A 19,051-nucleotide genomic window follows, 5' to 3' on the forward strand; every position below is an offset into this window, starting at 1 on the left:
AAATTAGAAATTTGTTATTGTGGAACCGAGTTTCTTTATCTCTATAATAAAAAGTTAAAAAAGTGGAAACTTTGAAGAATATGAAAGGATAACAATCGATTAAGGATATATTGCATTTTTTATCCTTTCATGTTAAAACTCCTTTCTTGGAAATTATATTTTCCTTTTTAATTTAACACAATTATTCCGAACTCTATAGTTATTCTAAATTCTATATCTTTTAAAAATATCTTTGACATCCCAATAATGTTATCAAAGTAGTTTATTATATAGTTTTTATTAAAAAAATACAACAGTGCGTAGGTATATCATGTGCAATTAGTAAACCACGATATACATAAATATTTATGTATATCGTGGTTTTATTTTAGCAAATAAAATGTTTATGTTGAATTTTATTTCAATTGCGACATATTGAAGAAAAACTAATTTTCTGAATGTGGGCTAGAGTCAAATAGAGATTAAAGGACTGCACAAGACAACAATAATGCGACAATTTGTTAAACAAATATCGTGTGCGCCATTATAAGTAGGCCTTTAATATGTATATTATAAAATTAAGAGGAGAGATTTATGTCTACATATTTAAACTTTTTTATGTAGCTTTTCATCGTGATATTAATGTTTATATTAATTATATTATATTTTACATTTATATTAATATTGCGCTTATCATATTATCCTGAAGTGGATTTTAGAATTCGGAACATGCATGTTTTAATCACTAAATCGTCATAATCATACGAAATAAAATTTTATATATTTTAAGACATATTATCTCAACCACCGGTTATGTTTAATTGGTAGATATTTTGTCTGAAAACTGTCAATTTAACGTTAGGATAAAAATTAACAGACATTGGGATAATGGGGGTATAAATAATAAATTAAATTAAACAAAATATTCTCAACAAAATTTTTTTAATTTGAATACATCTTAACTTTTAATTTTTTTAGAAAGAACTAATAAAGATAAATACATGAAATTTGGGAGTCTGCAACTCCATATTTGTAAATATAACATATATTTTTTTCTAAAAAACTGACTATAGAAAATAAGGATATTAAAAGATTAAAATTTAAAAGGACATTTTTTAGTTTTTTATTCTAACATTTTAAAACTATTTTATTTGTAAAAATACTGTTATTCTCCTCTTTCAATCGATACCTATATTGACCTACTAGACCAAACCAAATTTAAGCTAAATATAATTATACTTACTCTTCTATTTTAACTTTAAAGTCCTTTTAAAGGAAGAAACGATCAGAAAATAAAAAACCAAAAATGTAGTTTAACTATATCAAGTATGTAGTTTCCAACGTATAGGATCTTGCTCATGTGTGCAACAATTTTTCCCAATTTGTTGTACGGTGTTATGGTTACCACAACTATATTTTAGGTCTGCGTGTAGTAAAAGAGCTAATAATGTGACTGACTCCCAAGAACCCATTTGTAGATTACCATAATTGAAATTAACTCTTGACAGTCTCATTGTAGCACAAGCCCATATAAAAATGGTTGGTCACCTGGGTAGTTAGATCGCTAGGGGCCACCATAAGTGTCCAGCAGGATGTAGGACTTCGATTTTTAGGCCTTTTAAGAGACATACATGAAAACAGGATTTTAAGCTATTTGTAAGAATTTTTATTTCATTTACTCGATATGCCACATATATTTTTTATACTTTTTAATAAAGTCCTCTATAATGATAAAGATAAAAGCGGAACTGATAGTTATTTATTTAAGACAAATATCATTATCATTAAAATCATATCCAATAATCATTATAAAACATGTCACAATCATCAGCTTAAAAAAAAGCATTACACCTGTTACATAAAGTGCATATCGAAACAATTTTTATACCCACCATCAAAAAAGATGGGGGGTATATTGTTTTTGTCATTCCGTTTGTAACACATTGAAATATTCGTCTAAGACCCATAAAAGTATATATATTCTGGGTCCTTATTAGATTCTAAGACGATCTAGCCATGTCCGTCCGTCCGTCTGTCTGTCTGTTGAAAACACGATAGAGTCCAAACGGAAGTAGCTAGCGAGCTGAAATTTTGCACAGATACTTATAGTTGATCCAGTTTATTTGGTATTGAAAATGGACAATATCGGTCCACGATTTCGCCTAGCCCCTATATAAGGCTTCCTTTAGAAAATGACATTATCGCCAATAACTGACTAACAAAAGCATCAATAGCGCTGTAATTCGGCACAAACATGTTTTATGGGGACATAAATCTTTTCATAGAATTTCATAAGGATTGGTCCATAATTGGACCTACCCCCCATACAAAGTACCCTTCAGAAAATGACTTTATCGTTCACAACTGACTAACAGAAGCATCAATAGCGGTGTAATTCGGCACAAACATGTTTTATGGTGACATAAATCTCTTCGTAGAATTTTATAAGGATCGGTCCATAATTGACCCAACCCCCCATATAAAGTCCCCTTCAGAAAATGACTTTGTAGCCAATAACTGGCTAAGAGAAGCATCAATAGCAGTGAAATTCGACACAAACATGTTTTATAGGGACATAAATCTGTTCATAGAATTTCATAAGGATCGGTCCATAAATATATTTTAGACCTTATACAAAACGGGAAGATTTACAAAATCTGTTATGTCGTCCGAAAGTTCCATATCAGTTGAAATAAATGCCAAATAAGAGTTTTTGTAATATCGAAACATGGTGACATGAAGGGTTTTATTAAATAAATTTAGGTATTTTCCCGCTCAAATAATGTCAAAAATGGGATTTTCATACCACGTATTTTAAATTTCCCTTTTCTCCCTCTGGATGCGAGCCCGATTTAAATTTAAACTTTAATAATCGTTTTTTTAATAGTTGTATTTTATAAATTCCTTAAGTTAAAGAACCAGATTTATTGTTCATATTAACCATACGTACATAACTAATTTTGGCGACATTTTAAATATACTCTTTGGGGAAAATGCTAATATGACTTTTAATGTTTTTGAAAATGTACATACAATGTTGCATCCCCTAACAAAAAAACATTGTAACTTTAAACAAAAACGTTGTCAAAACGACATAGGCCCATAATTAAAGATACGACAGTAACTATAAATTCTCTGATATTTTCTATTGTTTTTATTTTTTGTTGCCTATTTACATGTTTTTTTATAAGATGTATGAAAATATTTTTTAAAGTATAGTAATGCTGTTGAGAGAATGAGTACCTAAAAATAAACGCTCTCAAATTTTTACAAGATCGACCCAAAAATGTAAGTACATCAGTAAAATTCTACATAAACATGAATGATTTGATGGTGGGTATATAAGATTCGGCATGGCCGAATATAACACTCTTACTTGTTAAACAATGGAATTTAAATATCTTAAATCTAAAATGTATCAAAATTTGTTCAGTTGTTCAAAATGATGATCTTGTAATTTCTATAATATAATTTTCCGACCCTATAAAGTATATATATTCTGGATCCTTATAGATAGCGGAGTCGATTAAGCCATGTCCGTCTGTCTGTCTGTCCGTCTGTCTGTTGAAATCAGTTTTTAGAGGACCGCAGATATCGGCGAGATCCGAATCTTCAATAATTCTATTAGACATGCTTTCGAGAAGATCGCTCTTTAAAATCAGCAAAATCGGTCGGTAAATAACGGAGATATGAGCAAAAATCCGAGACAACCTCTGAAAATTTCATCAAAAGATTGTTAAAAAAGCAACAAAAACACTGTACATAGAAGAAGATGTACACGTGTGTGTGTAGATGTATTTGGTTTTATTCAGCTGTGTATTTTTTTGTATGTTTGGAATCCAAATATACAAAAAATACAATGTTTACCAGCAATGAATCAGAGGTCGAAGTCGACCGGCTTCGAGTCAGAGCTTAGCCGCCGCCGAACTATATTTAGTGGCTTGAGCCGCCGCCGAAACATTCGGCTTAAATCGACTCAAATTTTTTTAATGTTTTTATTAACTAGACTGTAAGATCAATTATTTTTAAAGTACACTATGGTGAAGGGTATATAAGATTCGGCACAGCCGAATATAGCACTCTTTCTTGTTTATATTAAAATTGTGTAGATAACGTGATTAATTAAAAAAATCTCTTCCGGATCACTTAATATTAAGAAACACATATAAAGTATTTACTCGGCTGGCGGCAGCTGACTTCTACGTTATGGTTTAATTTTGAAATCTATAAAATGTTAACAAATTAAACAGTTGTTCAATTCACAATCGATTTTGTAGCGTTGTATGTCAGCAGCTGCTACAATAGTCATAGTATTTTTTTTGTTAAATTTGAGATTACTACGTGCCCCCTTAAAAAAATCAAGGGATGGGAGATTTACTTGGCTGGTCCAAAAGGGAAAAGCGCCATCAACAATTTCAATATAAAGTTCCAAATATTTTATTATTCTGTGGTCTAAGCCAATAAAACATAACGAGGTTAATGTAGACAACACATAACTTTGAACAGTTATGTGAAGTAATACACTACACCAGTACGAGCGAGACGCAAAACTGTCGAAAGCCAGACAACAAACACAAGCCTGAACGCGTTTAAGAAATAACCGCGATGACGCGAGAGTTGTTCCCCAACTCAGACCTGAATTACGACTGTTTGTTGGTATTTTCTATGCAAAAGCTCTATACAACTAATACGACAATTTTTCATATGTTTTTCGAATGTTGTAAGAAATTTTAGTGTTGCCAATTGTTTACTTTGCTTTTTACAAAAACAAAAAAACTAAAATTTTATTAAAAACAGTTTATTTATTAATTTAAAATGTGGAATAAAGAAAATAAAAGAATTGAAAATTCAATGAAATTTTTTTGGTTTATTTCGCATGTTTAATTAATTTAATATTTTGTGATTTTTTATCTTTTGATATTGATATGTGTATTTGTTTTGATTGTTTTTTTTCATTGAGAACATAAACTTATGACTTGCTGCAAAGATCTGTTCACAGTCACTGTTACTACACTTTAGTAGGTACAATATACAACTTGATTGTGAATTGAACAAATATTGTTTTATATATACACTATGTAGATAAAGAAATTAACTAACAAAAGTCTGTTCCGAAACGCTTTATATAACAAAACCCATATGAGGTATTTACCCGTCCGGCGGCTGCTACATTATGCCCAAATATTGAAAATTACTCCGCTGGAGTAGAATTATCTATTCGCAACAAATATTCATTCATTCGTATTTTCATGTTTATTTTTCACAAAAAATTATGTTACTTAACTTCAGGCACTCACTTAAATTTTACAAATTCATCTGCCGGAATAGAAATTTTCGTTTGAAACAAATATTATTCAATTTAGAATATATTTTCCGCACAAATTTTAATATCTTTATCTTTATTTTTTAATAAAATATAAACATTTTGCAAAAATTTTTCATCAAATGAATTCGCCATAATTATGGTTTTTGACATCTACGTAAACTAAATGCAAAAACAAAATACATGTAAAATGTTGTTGTTGCAGAACTGCCACCACCTTATCTGAATTCGCCTTGCCACTATATGATAAAAGTCCAAAAATAAGAAGACCCGTGTCTTTTAGTTTTGCCCAAAGTCATGCACTTTTTTAGTTATAGGCCTCCAACGATTTGGTGCCTCGGTGTCATTTTTGAAAAAAGTGATAATTTTCTCAGGCTCACATCTTGCAAACCGATCGGAATTTTGATTTACTCTATGAGGGAATGTTGTTGCTCTTATCAAAAAGAACCAAAATTGTAAACATATAAAGTCAAAAAATTATCTTCATGATAAGAATCGCAAAATTATTTTTTTAATTTTTTCCCTGTTCAGGCTTATAAGTAGCAAACCGTTTTAAATTTAAGAAAACAGTTAACTACAAAAATGTACCAAAATCTCAATTAACAACTTTCTAGAACATATGAACTTCCTAGGAATGATAGGTAAGTCGTAAAAGTGAAAAGTTTCCAGAAAAATTTTTTTATTTCATTTAGTTTTTCTTTACTTCAGCAATAGGGTGTCCCGTGGGAGACTTTTTAGGAGGGATACATCTATAACGATGCGTTTCAATGAACCAAATACGGGAAAAATAAAAAAAACATTTTTTGAAAAGGTCCTCAGTTCTTACCTGCGATTAAAAATCTTGATCTCAGTGCAATATATTCAAACATTTTGTCTGCAATCTTTGGAATCGGGTGTCAAAAATTACGCAATTTTAAACTTGTCATGGGGAAAATAAATAAAATTGTTGTTAGTGTATATCTGGTCCGCAAAAATATTGTATTATAAGAAGCATACAAATTTCAAAAAATTCTGAAATGGACTAAACCAAATGCCAAATAATTTTTGGAATATTATTCTGTATGAGCTAAAAATTACGACAATTTTGACACCCATTTCGATAAAAAAGCAAAAACAAAATGCCTTTCAAACCCACTAAAAATCATTTTGTGGACCAGTAATATTCTGGTCCATAAAATGAAATATAAATATTTTTCCCGCAATCAGCTCAAAATTACGGATTTTTCGAGACCCCTTTCAAAAAAAAAAATAGGAAATGTTTTATTTTTTAAAAATTAAACTGATGTCAGAATTTTTAATCAAATTCAGGAAACTTTTCACTTTTCGACTTAAATATTATTCCTTAGAAGTTCATATGTTCTAGAAAGTTGTTTATTGTGATCTTTGGTACATTTTTGTAGTTAACTCTTTCCTTAAATTTTAAATGGTTTGCTACTTATAGGTCTGAAAAAGGAAATTAATTCTTAAAGATTATGATCTTGAAGATAACGTTTTTTTTACTTTATATGTTCACAATTTTGTTTCTTTGCGATAAGAGCAACAACATTTCCTCAGAGAGTAAATCAAATTCCGAACGGTTTGCAAAATATGAGCCTGAGAAAATGCTCACTTTTTTCAAAAATGACACCGAGGCCCCAAATCTATAACTAAAAAGTGCATGACTTTAGGCAAAACTGGAAAACACAGGTCTTTTTCTTATTATTGGTTATATTTTTCGTGTTGCACTGTGTTATTGTTAGGCAGTAACTTGATAAGCCACAATTTTTTGCTAAAGCAGTGGTTTCCACTGTATTTATGATGTTCATCTAATCATCCTTATATGATTATCCAGCATGTTTAAAGTACAAATTCCCATTTTTTGAGATTTTTTGAACTTTAATGTCGATTTTCTCAAAATTTCATTTTTGTGGCATATCGAGTTATTCATTTGTTTAAATTTAATTTTTTTATTTATTTATTTAAAGGTATATATTTATATTCTGTAATGACGATTTATTAACACATATATAAATAAGTTTAAATAATGATTAATTTTTATGAACTATTTTAACCAAAGCGTCTAATTTCTTTTACCCATACAAAATTATCTATTTGAAGCTGGCTATCTACCATAATATTGAGTAAAACGACATGTCAAAATTTCCAATTAAAATTAGAAATATTAAAGTGTAGATACAAGATACGAGTATATTAAACATAATTATGAACTTAAAATCCCTATTTGGCGGGTTCAGTTGTATGGGGCCTAGGTAAAACAATGGACCGACTATTTTCCATAGGCTTCGGTACTTTAAAACATCATGTGTCAATTTCATTGAATTGCGACACGTAGTTTGAATACACGGTTTACAAGACCTATTCGGGGGTTTAGTTGTATGGGGCCAGGTGAACTAATGAACCGATCCGAACTAATTTTTGTCCCTGGGACAAAAGAATATCATGTACCAAATTTCATTAAATTATCTTCAAAATTGCGACCAGGACGGATAGAGGGACGGACGGACATGTCTCAATCGAATCAAAAAATGATTCTGAATCGTTCGGTATACTTAAGGTATAGGAATATTTTTGTGTTTTACAAACATAAGTTACAAACACATCCCCACTATCGTGGTGTAGGGTATAAAAACTGGTTGCAAATGTGCTTACTCGACTTTCCCGGGCTTAAACCTGACTCTGCAGTTATTTTTTGTATTTATTAGTTTTTGCATTTACTTAGTGTTTCATTAACAAATTATTTAATAGTACTTGTTGGAATAGTTTTTAAATAAAAATATATTTTTTTTAAATATACTGATATCAACTTTTTTTCGAACTACAAACGTTGGATAGATGCATTAATTGGACTGATTCTCTAGATAATTGGCTACAAATACCATTCAAAAAATTAAAAATTGTTGTTGATAACGACCTTTCATTACGAGGTAATGTATTAAAGAACTTCATTATCAAGAGTAATCATTACCAAAATGTGAAGATTTTTTGCTGGGAATATCAATTCAGTAAAATCATCACAAATTTAACATTGTGAAATATACATTTTAGATTCCTTAAGCAGAGCCTCTACGTGAGGAATTCAATACAAAAATCATGTAATCTTTCATAACAAGTGTAAGCAGTAGTAACTGCGTTGTGTCTTACAAATCTGCTTCCAAGTAGACACCAATTTTTGCTGGGGTGAATCCTTCATTAGCAAACTGTGTACACTGGCGGTATGCATTGATATTGAAGTAGCTTTCAATAACATGCACACTAACACTCTTATCTTTATGTTGACCGGGTGCTCCGTAACTGAAAATAGGAAATAGTTATTTCGCGGTATACCACAGGGTGACGTTTTGTCACCTTTACTCTGCGTTATCACGACTAATTGGATTAGAATAATATATTTACCAACAGCCAAAAATGAAATTAGGGCGATATCAGGTGATAGTATTAAATCTAAGACCGTATTGGATTGTAAGAAAACATTAAGTGAATACTCTCCCAGAGGTAAAGTTTACATCAAATGGGTACCATGCCACTCAGTAGTAGTCGGCAACGAAAGAGCGAATGTAATAGCTTCAAAGCGAATGGAGGTTAGCCAGACAAAAGCAAAACCATTCGACGCAACAAAAGCTGAATTAAAAATATCGGTGGGAGAATCCTTCTTGGAATAATGAAATGGTGAGTAGGACCACAAAGATGCTATGGGAGATCCCGATTAGAACAAGACGAGAAATCTCCTTAAAATAAGCAAATGTGAAGTTAGTATGATGGTGCGTATTCTGAATGGACACACAGAATTAGAAGCACATCTATACAAAATTGGCCATGCTGATTCAGACGAATGTAGATCATGTAGAGGGGACAGTGTTACCCTGGAGCATTTTCTTTGCCACTGTCAGGCATTCGTCGAAGTTAGATCTAAGTTTGATTGGAAAATTCTTAGGAATTACGTCCAGGGCATAGCAGGTGCAATAGTGACCTAAGATTTGATGTACCAAGAATGATATATCAAAGATTATGACGAAGTTGTTCCCTTTTGAAGGTTTCCAAATATGTTTCTTTTGTAGAAATTACAATTTCTTGAAAAATTCTAATGTATATTATAAAAGTTGGTAACCCTGCAATTTAAGTTTCTTTGACAGTTTAGAAAAAAATATTACATCAACATAATCATGGAGTAAAGAGTGGACAAATGTAATCAATATTAATATTAAAACAAGTAGGAAAGTATAGTCGGGAATGGCCGACCATATAATACCCTACACCATGGGTATATTTTTAAAATTTTTACTTTTTATAAAGAAACTTTTATGTTGAATATTTTTCCAAAATATTTAAGCAATTTATTGATAAAAAAATAAAATTTCTAAATGAGGCTTTATATAGGTCAAATTGGTTACAAGTCAATTTTAGACGTTTAAGACATTTTTTGAAGGGGAGTTTGTATGGGGGCTAGGGTCAAATAAGGGCCGATCCTTACGAAAATCTGCATTATCATTTATACTTATGTAAAACTTATTTATGTCAATTTTAAGAGAGATAATAGAATATTTGACGTAATTATGGCATAAAAAGTTCAAATCGGGAGGTACGGTTGTATGGGGGCTAGGTGAAATAATGGACCGATTTCAATCATTTTCAATAGGCTTCGTCCCTGTGCCAAAAAACATGCTTGGTCCAAATTTCATCAAATTATCTGTACCTTACGCACAAGGTTTACATGGACAGCCAGCCAGCCGGACGGACATGTCTTAATCGACTCAGAATATGATTCTGAGTTGATCGGTATACTTTAAGGTGGGTATTGGACGAATATTTTTGTATGTTACAAACAGCAGCACAAACGTATAATACCCTCCCCACTATAGTGGTGTAGGGTATAAAAAAACTAGTGAAAAATTGTGAAATAAAATTTATATTATGCTATTTTTAAATATAGTTTTTTTTTTGCTTTTTAGTATTTAAAATATTATTGAATACTTTTTTACAAAAGAAATTGAAATAAATAAGTAAATTTATGAAAAAAATGGTTACTATCTATTATTTTTAAATAAAAATAACAAATTGCCCACTGTTATATTTATAGCTGAAAATTATTAACCAATAGAAACACAGATTATGTGACGTTAGGCTCTTTAGTTTATCATTCTTGTGATGTACTATACATCTTCCTATCAACCTAAACCCTAAAGTATGAATATATAATCGACCAAATCTTAATAGAAAAAATATTTTTTAAAATGGTTATCAAAATTGAAATATAAAAGTCACAAAACTGAATGAAGGTGTTTTTGAAGTATCTCTTAAACATAAAACAGTTTTATTAATTCGAGATTTTTTTCTAAATTTACAATAACATTTTTTAAATGAACTGACATATTTATGCAATAAAAAATAAACATTTTTTTCTATAATTATATAAAATTATTTGCCATTATAGTAAATATATCATACAATACAAAATGTATAATACAATATGACCAATTGTGGACCGATCGGAAGAATATTTTTCAGTAACATTTATGTATAAAAAAGTGATATTTTTACCAAATTTTGTATTATCTTAATTAGGTAGCGAGTTATGGGCGTTTAAGTGATTTTCGGGAGGGGACCTTGTATGGGGGCTATGACCAATTGTGGACCGATCGGAAGAAAATTTTAAGAGAACATTTATGTATAGAAAACTAATATTTGTAGCAAATTTTGTATAAATATCTCAATTAGGTAATGAGTTTTGAGCGTTTAAGTGATTTTCGGGAGGGGACCTTGTATGGGAGTCATGACCAATTGTGGACCGATGGAAAATTATTTTCCTTGATATGAATTGTATTGACATAAAACTTTAAGTTGTAAAATTTTGTGAAGATATCGATATTGTAACGGAAGTTATTAACAATGAACACATTTTCCGGGAATATGTACATTTGTATGGGATGTATATGAAATTATGAGCCGATTTTTAACAGTGTTAATTCTGGCACCAATTGATGTATCTCTGACAAAATTCATCAATTTATCTGCAGTAAAAAGTACAAATAAATATGTGAAAAATCGCCATTTTTTCGAAGTTGTCTTAAATTTTTACTCATACTTAACTCTGAAACTATTTCACCGATCTTGCTGACTTTTAATACCAAACTGCTTAGGATAACAATGAATATTTTGAGTGAATTTTGTGGAGTTTCGTTGCTTTGTTTTAACGTGATCGTGTTTTATACAGACAGACGGACATATCTAGATCGACTCAGAATTTCATAAGGATCAATATATATACTTTGTTGGGTCTTAGATGAATATTTCTTAGTGTTACAAACGGAATGACAAAATGATATATACCCTCTATCACCACTGGTGGTGGAGGGTATAAAAATATCGTAAGTAATATTAACGAATAATACTATTCAATCTACAGAAAATTCAAATCTACAGAAATTTTATTCATTTAAACGAAAACGTAGTAATATATTTTTGTTAAAAAATTTAGTCAATTTAATCTGTTGATTTAAATTTTTTTATTTACACCCAAAATCTTATTAAACAACAGAATTTTAGTTAACACAGTGGTAAAATAGTAAAATTGCAATTATTGAAATCTACATCTAAAATAGTTAATTTTACTCCCTTAAAGTTGATTAATTTGAAGAATATATCGTTGATGTGAATAAAATTTTGAAGAAATTTCTTAATTTCTTGCAATAAAAAAATAAATAATAATAAATATATACAAAGAAGAAGAAATAATGAAATAGGGCTGTAGCTTTAGAAGAAATTTCGTTAATTTTAACAATTGTATTTTATTCAAGACACGTAGAACTGAAGAAATTTCGCAACATACAAGAAAAAACTAAAAAGAATAGTTCAAAAAGTATGTGGCTCCCTTCGAAGTGTTTGTGTTTCAAATAAATATTTTAAAATAAGATTAAAAGTTAGAAAATTTTATGGAACAAAATATTAAATATAAACGAACATATAAATATTGTGATTACATAGATAATAATTTTAAATATTTACACCCTACACAACTTTAGTGGGGAGGGTATATTGGGTTTGTGCTGATGTTTGTAACGCACAATAATATTGGTCCTATACCCACCTTAAAGTATACCAATCGGCTCAGAATCATTTTCTGAGTCGATTTAGCAATGGCCATCCGTCCATGTAAACCTTGTAATCAAACTACAGGTCGCAATTTTGGAGATAATTCAACAAAATTAGGTACATGATATTCCATTGTTCCAGGGACGAAGCCTATGAAAATGGTTAAGATAGGACCATTATTTCACCTGCCCCCATACAACTGTACACCCGAATGGGGCCTGTAAATATTGTAATCAAACTACAGGTCGCAATTTTGGAGATAATTCAACAAAATTTGGCACATGATCTTCTATGGTACCGTAGACGAAGCCAATTGAAAATGAATGACATCAGTCCATTATTTCACCTAGCCCCCATACAACTGAACCCCCGAATAGACTTTGTAAACGTTGTAATCAAACTACAGGTCGCAATTTTAGAGAAAATTCAATGAAATTTGGCACATGATCATTTATGGTACTGTGGACGAAGTCTATTGAAAATAGTTAACATCGGTCCATTATTTCACCTAGGCCACATACAAATTAACCCGCCAAATAGGGCTTTAAAGTCCATATTTATGTTTAATAAACTCGTATCTCGACAAAAACTGCAAAACCTAGTTCTATAATAGTAGTGATAACCCTGATAAACTTTATACTTATAGGGCCTCATTTGACCCTAGCCCCTATAAAAATTATACTCAAATATCCACAGTTTTATTAAACAATAAATGGCTTAAGAATATCTGATGCAAGGTGCAATTCAACAGAGTTGGGGGTAGGCATTAAATATTTAGTGCACTAAGGTTTCCACTAAATCCCACTATAGTGACGAAATTTTGATTTTCCACTATTTTTTATCACTATAGTGGTAGTGAAACATATTTTAACGACCACTAAAAAAATTCATGGAATGAAACATATTTCAACTACCACTAAAAAAATATCATATATCATCATATATTGTGAAAGAATTACTTTTATATACAGAAATGCTACTGCAAATTTCTTTCCGTTCGGCGCTTATTTGGTCATAGCTCCGTTACAAGGTCACCTCCCGAAAATCACTTAAACGCACTAACTCATTACTTAGAAAGTAAATCTACTTTATGCTTTTTACGCGTCAGCATTATACGATTTATGCTTTCAGCATACAAATACATTGATTCTATATTTTTGACAGACGCAATGCGTATATGCGCGTATATGAGGCATGGATTATTTTAAGTGTAGTGTTGCATTATTATTTCTTAATATTGCTGTATCGGTCCTATACAAGGTCCCCATCAGAAAATTACATAAACAAAAGTTACATATTACCAAATAAAATAAAGCTTTTATATATAGAAATGTATGAAATGGTCCATAACACTGTACAACAAAATCAATTTTATCCAAAACTACAAGGTCCGACCTAGAAATTTTGATAGAAAAGACAAAAATAAACAAGTCAGATTTCTGTATTCGGCTGTGTCGAATGTTATATACCCTTCACCAAGTATTTTTTAAAATACAGTTTTTATTTATTTTGTATCTCTGCACACATAACATAAGTACACGAACAAATATAAACTGTAGCAGAAAGGAATATTAGCCGTTGTACTGTACTACCACCGTCAAACTGTATTACCGCCCTCAAACAAATACGAGCTGTATTACCAACATATTACTGCTTTATCTCCTTCTTGTTGGTTTTTATGCTTTTATTTATAATTTGTTGAGGAAATTTTCAAATGTAGTCTCAGATTTTTACCCATATCTCAGTTATTTATGAACCGATTTTGCTGATTTTCAATAGAAACTTCTCGAAAGCATGTCTGACAGAATTATTGAAGATTTGGATCTCGAAGATATCTGGAGTCTTCAGAAAATTGATTTCAACAGACAGACGGACATAGCTTAATCGACTATGCTATCTATATGGATCCAGAATATATATACTTTATAGAAATTACAAACGGAATGACAAACTTATATATACCCTTCTCACAAAGGTGAAGGGTATAAAAAATGTAAATTGGCGTTACAGAATTAACCCTCTCTCAAAAATGAGAGAGGGTTAAAGTTCTCCAAACTTTGGCACATTCATATTGTTTATCGGTATAAGAAACGACGTGAGCCTTACATTTTAGGCATAAAATGTATTTAACAAATTTATGTAAAATATTATGGAGAACATTTTATAGAATACTAGATATACCCAGTGTGTTTTCAGGATTTACAATCTGTTGTATCAGAGACGTCAAAAAATTTCAAGTTCGCCACTTTCTATCAGTGAAAACTTTGAATAATATAACAGTTTATTAGATATACGAATTTTTCTTTTTTTAATTCGTGTTTGGGCTTCAAGCTCAGTACATGAAAGTTCGAACATTTTCCTCCAAAATGTTCAGAAGAATAATAAATTAATTTATGCAAAATTTTGACAAATCTCGTTCTATTGGTTTCCAGATAAACAAAATTTGTATTTAATTCATATGGGAGATGCCAAGTCCCCACTGAAATTCCGCCCGTCATAATCTAAATGTTTAGATGAATGTCGAAGTTTTTCAAGTCAAATTTTAAGATTTAAGCTCTAATAGTTTATAAGATATACGAATTTTTCTATTTACTTCATATGGGGTCTTCAAGTTCCCCAAGTCCCTCTCTTTTTCCTCCAAAATGTTCAGAAGAATATTTAAGTTCTTAGTGCAAAAAAGTCCCCCAATTTATTATCCAAAATGTTTAAATGGATGCTAAAGTTATTCATGTAAAATTTTAGGTTTCTAACTTTTACAGTTTCCAAGATAAACGAATTTTTGTATTTAATCTATTATATTTTCTATTATATTTTCTCAGATAATATTTTCTTAAAATAATTGGAATGTATCACGCCCACTATAGCCTTCCCGGCCATTTTGTCCATAAATATTCCTACAAATATTAGAAGTCTATATACATAAAATATACAAATATAAATAAATATATTTATATATATATATTTATATATATATTTATATATATATATATATATATATATATAATATATATATATATATATATATATATATATATATATATATATATATATATTTATATATATATATATATATTATATATATTTATATATATTATATATATATATATTATATATATATATATATATATATATATATATAAATACAAATATTTGAAGTCTATATACATAAAATATACAAATATAAATATAACAAATAAGAGTGTTTTATTCGACTATGCCGAATCTTATATACCCACCATCAAACCATTTCCATATAAATAAACTTTGTGATTTATAAATATTTTATTATCATATATCGATGTTAATATGAAAATCATATTAAATATGAACCGATCTCTGCAAAATTACGTATATTTATTTTGAAAGCGGTAATTAGCGTTATAGTCATTATATGGGTGTGGGATCGATGTGTGTAGAACGATTTGGTTCATACATACCATGTTTATGTCGAATTTCGTTGTTGTACTCGACTTTTTAAGCCAGTACTGATCGCTAAAGTAATTATTGATAGGGACCTTTTATGGGGGGAAGGGTCAATTATAGACCGATCCAGGTAACATTTTATAGAACGATTTTGGTTGATATAAATCATATTCTTGTCGAAATTCATGGCGGCACTCGTATTTTTATGAAAGTAATGGGCGTGAAAGTAATTTTCTGATGGGGTCCTTATATGGGGGGTAGTGTCAAATATGGACCGATCCCAACCAAATTTCGTTGAAATATTTTGGATAAGAAACTTGTTTATGTCAAATTACGTCGTGATATAATTATTTCGAAGCCGGTATTTAGCGTTAGCGTTAGTCATTTCTAAACACTGAAAAATAAATCATTCAGTTCCTTTTATAATTTTTTTCGTGACTAGGAGCGCACAACAGGCCCGATAGTAGGCTAGGTGTATTTCTTCGGATTTGATGTGTAGGCTGCGACAAAATTTGAGTGCTCTATATTTTCTTACTATAGGCGTGGCTACCTGAAATTTACCTATTCCAGAGATACAGGAATACGCTGTGAAATATTCAAGAAAATCTGTTCAGCTGTTTAGCAGCAAGTTATATGTACACATTTCAATTTAAAACCCCAAAGAGGTATTTTTGTTTTTTTTTTTGGAAAAAATACTTTTTATACTCACTTTCAAAAAGATTTTTTTCACTCCGTTTGTAACAAAACGTAATATTATATATTCCTTATTAAATTCTAAGACTAAGGCACGATAAGGTTCGAACAAAAAGAGCTATAGTGCTAAAATTGTCCACAAATATTTCTTATATATAAGTCCAAAATAAACATTTATGTCGAATTTTATCCCGATAACTTTGATTGTCAATGTGCATTTGAGTAATTTTCAGAAATGGTCCTTATATGGGAATTGTGACCAATTATCGACCGATAATTTATATTTACTAAAATTGATAATTAAATTGTGCGCTTAAGTGATTTTTATGAAGTGGACCTTATATAGCAGGTATTACTAATCCGGAAAATTTTGGAGGAGTGATTCATATAAAGATAAAACATGGGAGCTATGACCAATAAGGAAAAGAAGTGGTAGAATGATTTATATGCACACAAAATATATTCAAGTCGAATATTATCCTTATTTTTTAAGAATTTAATGAAATGATTTTTGAAGTGGACTTTATATAACCAATTATGAGCCTATCCGGAAAAAAATTCATCTATATCTTTGCAAGTCTACAAAAACGTAAAAAATCGGTGTTTTACGGGCAATGTTTGTGTAGTGTATATTGCAATGAAAGAAGTATGTTTGTCAAGCCGCTTGTGTAGTCTATTTGGGCCTTTAATTTCATGTTTTTAAGTTCAATATTATAGAAAATTCAAGAAGTACCTTTTGCAGAAGGAAAAAGTACCAAAAATCCCCTTTTATGGGTACTTACTAAATGTAATGTTTCTAGGTTCAATATTATAGAAAATTCAGTACTCTTGTACATGGACCGGCAGTGGTGAGTTGTTTATTTTTTACTCACCCAGTGGTTGAAAAAGTACCTCCGTGAGATAGGGCCACACGTCAACTACTCACGTAAAGCATTGAGAAATATTGTTATTTTTATAGTTATTAATTTGATTACTTACATTTTTTATAAAAATAACTAAAATTTGACAAGCAAATATTTAAAATATTTAATATTGATGAAATAAACGTAATGTAAACAAAATTCAAAATATTGCAAATGGTTACACTGAATCATGCACTCGATCAAGGTGGTGGCAGTTCTGCAACAACATATTACATTTATTTTGCTTTTCCATTTGGTTTACTTAAATGCCAAAAATCAAAAGTACGGTGAATTCTTTTTATGATTTTAATTCAAATTTTTGTATTTTATTAAAAAATTTTTAAATCTATTAAATGTTAACAAATAACGCAGTATTATTTTACACATTCACTATGTAGATAAAGAAATAAACTAGAAACGATCTGTTCCGGAACGCTTTATATATCAAACCCCGTATGAGGTATTTACCCGGGTTCATAGTATAATTTTTTCATAAATATGTACCCATGTAGTAGTATATAGGCGAAACTGATTGTCAAGGACCTAAGTCCCCTGTCAAAGACCTAACTGTTGAGAATGTATTACTAGAAGCACAAAAGTAACATAGTTGTTCAAAAGTTGCGTTTAGTTCTCACAAGTTTGTTTTATTCTCCCAGACCTCGTCTGTGTGAAGAGAATAAAAATTTTTGTTTGAAAACCGCTTGAATTTCGCCTATATGTACTACTATATGTATGTACCTTTTTATGTTTATTTTTCACAAAAAATTAAGTTTTACTTGACTTCAGGCACTCACTTAAATTTTTACAAATTGATCTGCCGGAATAGCATTTTTCGTTTGAAATGAACATTATTCAATTCAGAATATATTACTCAATTTAGAATATATTATTCAATTCAGAATATATATTGAAATATATAATTTATTTTCGGGGTTAACATTTCGGGAAGAAAAATTGAAGTTTTTGAATAAAATTATTGTTTGACAACTGCTTCAGTTTCGCCTATATGTACTACTATGAGCCAAAAACTTTAGCAATTTTAGAAAATTCTGAAAAATTGTGGTGGAACGATATCAAAAATCTTTTTTTGGGATAAATAAAATAAGAATCGAAAAACTCTTAAAATAGTTATTATAATTTTTTTTCAAGTGGATTAGTTATGTTTGCATACTAAAGCCGATCACAAAATTTTTTCTAAAATGTTGATATTATATTAAAAAATAAAGATAAAGATATTAAAATTTGTGAGGAATATATATTCTGAATTGAATAATGTTTGCTTCAAACGAAAAATTCTATTCCGGAAGCTTAATTTTCAAAATTTAATTGAATGCCTTAAGTTAAGCAAAACTTAATTTTTTGTGAAAAATCAACATAAAAAGTACATATTCATGAAAATATTTTATTACGAATGAATGAATATTTGTTGCGAATGGATAATTCTACTCCGGAGGAGTAATTTTCAATATTTGGCCATAATGTAGCAGCCGCCGGATGGCTAATACCTCATATGAGTTCTGTTAATAAAGCGTTCCGGGACAGACTTTTAGTTAATATCTTTACATACATAGTGTATATATAAAACAATGTTGTTTTATTTGTTAACATTTAATAGATTTCAAAATTAAGCCATTACGTAGAAGTC

The sequence above is a fragment of the Lucilia cuprina genome, chromosome 4, assembly GCF_022045245.1.
Source record: "Lucilia cuprina isolate Lc7/37 chromosome 4, ASM2204524v1, whole genome shotgun sequence".
Taxonomy (NCBI): Eukaryota; Metazoa; Arthropoda; class Insecta; order Diptera; family Calliphoridae; genus Lucilia; species Lucilia cuprina.